Raw genomic sequence first — 2,381 nt, 5'->3', positions numbered from 1 at the left:
TGTGATAATGTCTTGAGATATGGTTATGGATTGATACAACTTGTTTAGAGTTATACAGTGCATAGATGCAAGAATCAGGTCATATAATAAGTTTCAGATGTTGAGGATTTGGGTTCTAAGGTTTATGGACTAAGGTTGAAGTAATGATCCTTAGTTAAGTGTTGTTGACGGGATTATGTGGATTAGGTGAGGTTGTTTATGTGTATGGTGAGGTTATATGGCGATTTGATGGCTTTGGAACAACTCTTGGCACTCTTGGAGAAGGTAACGACCCGACCGGTCGTTTTGAGCTTTAGCGTTCCATCCAGTGGTTTGAGACTTTGAGTACCTTCATATTATGTACTATGACTTGCGTGTATGGTTGGTTTTAGTTTTCGAGCGGTTCGGGGTTGATTTGGAAGAATGATTCTTATTTTAGAAGTTTTAAGTTAGAAGAGTTGACCAAAGTTTGACTTTTGGGTAAACGCACTAGAAATCGGGTTTTAATTATTTCAATAAGTTTGTATGATGATATTGGACATGTCCACAAAGTTTGGTTAAATTCTGATGAGTTTTGGATAAGTTTGGGTTGTATGGTAATTATTTTCGGTTTCGATTTGAGTATAAATGTTACCATATTGAGCAAACGGCCTTTGATTCATATTTTGACTAAACCATTATATCCGTATCGTAATTTCGGAACCATAACAACTGTAATCATCAAGTTTCGACATTGTATGAGAAATTTATGGTCATTTTACTAAGAATTGGGTTGCCAAATTGTTTTCAGATTCATTATGAAATTGCCACTGATTTCGTATTTGAAAGTCTGCATTATTTTCAAATATTGAAACCAACAAATCTCCTTCATTGTAAGGTCAAATGGAGTGATTCAAAACCCTAACTTGAATGGTATTTCACGAGGAATCTATTGGAGGCATCAAAAGGCAGTTTCGGGATAATTTGGCACAAGAAACAAGGTAGAACAACTGGGCATTTTTGTCTATTAATGATGTAGTTTTTCTCATCTTGAAAGTTTGGGATTGAGAGAATTCAAGGATGTTCTTCAAGTTTCTTCCATGGGGAAAGGTCTAAACCATAACCTAAGTATTTCCCTTTGATTCATTCCCTTTGTTTAAGCTTTAATCTATGATTTTAATTGAAACCCCATTTAATTCTTTAAATTAAGACCTAGGGTTATGTCCTAAATTCACCAAGTTATAACGGAGCCACATATTGGCCTGTTTGACGAATGTTGCCACACTCAAAACAAGCTCTCAAAGGACGTGGTTGTTGCGACTGGCTCGGGCCTGATCGACTGGACTGACCACTGGAAGCACCTCGTACAGGAGGCACACTAGACATTGGCGGTGCATAATAAGGATCTTGGGGCCTAGTAGTGGTCGGAGCACCGCTAGCAACTGAAAGTGCTGAATGAACAGGGCGACCCATATAAACTCTGCCCTGACGAGCTGTAGCTAGGGCACGAGTACCACTATAAGTGCCAGACTCTCGAGACTTCTTGGCCTCTCTCTCTCATCTCTAACCTCACAGACACTGTCACTCAAACCCTCAATAACTCGACACTCAACTCTCAGCCCTCAATGCACACGCTCAATAGGTACCTGCGCTCACTGGGGGTGTTCAGACTCATGAGGGGATCCTACAACCGAGGCGCTATAATCCGCACGGATAACTCACATGCTGCATGGACAACTCACATGCTATAATATCATACCTGGATCTGCACGGACAACTCACGAGCTGCACGGACAACTCATGTGCCGTAGTGTAAACATAAGGATCCGCACGGACAATTCACGTGCCATAGAACAATACCTCACAACCAGGCCCTCGTCCTTACTCAGTCATGAACCTCTCTAATCTCATAGCTCTCAATAAAGAAAGGAAAAACAACCCAAATCAAAGTGTTACAGTATATCATCAGGGAAAATAGCAGAGACTGAGGTAAACATGTATAAGAATCACTATGATAGAATATAACTACCAGGAGCAGGAATATAGCCTAAGCATTATTTCTAACATGAAAGGCAGTCAAGCTCTAGTAGACAGGAATGCATATAAACACAAATAAAGGCCATTAGACTTCACAGTATCCCGGGACGGACCAATAGCATGGGTGCCACCTCCAAACAGTCACCTAGCATGGGTGCCACATCTAAACAGTCACATTATACCAAACTCCGGGTTTCATACCCTCAAGAACAGATTTAAAACTGTTACTTACCTCAACTGTGTAGAACTCATACTCCGGAATGCTCTTTCCTCTCGAACCGGCCTCCAAATGACCCGAAGCTAGCAACGAGCAATAAAATACGATCATATGAGCTAAAGGTATGAATCCCACAAGGAAAATACCAATTTATAGGCCAAGTCCCGAA

This window comes from Nicotiana tomentosiformis, chromosome 8 (assembly GCF_000390325.3).
Source record: "Nicotiana tomentosiformis chromosome 8, ASM39032v3, whole genome shotgun sequence".
NCBI classification, from domain to species: domain Eukaryota; kingdom Viridiplantae; phylum Streptophyta; class Magnoliopsida; order Solanales; family Solanaceae; genus Nicotiana; species Nicotiana tomentosiformis.
This window is presented reverse-complemented; position numbering follows the sequence as displayed.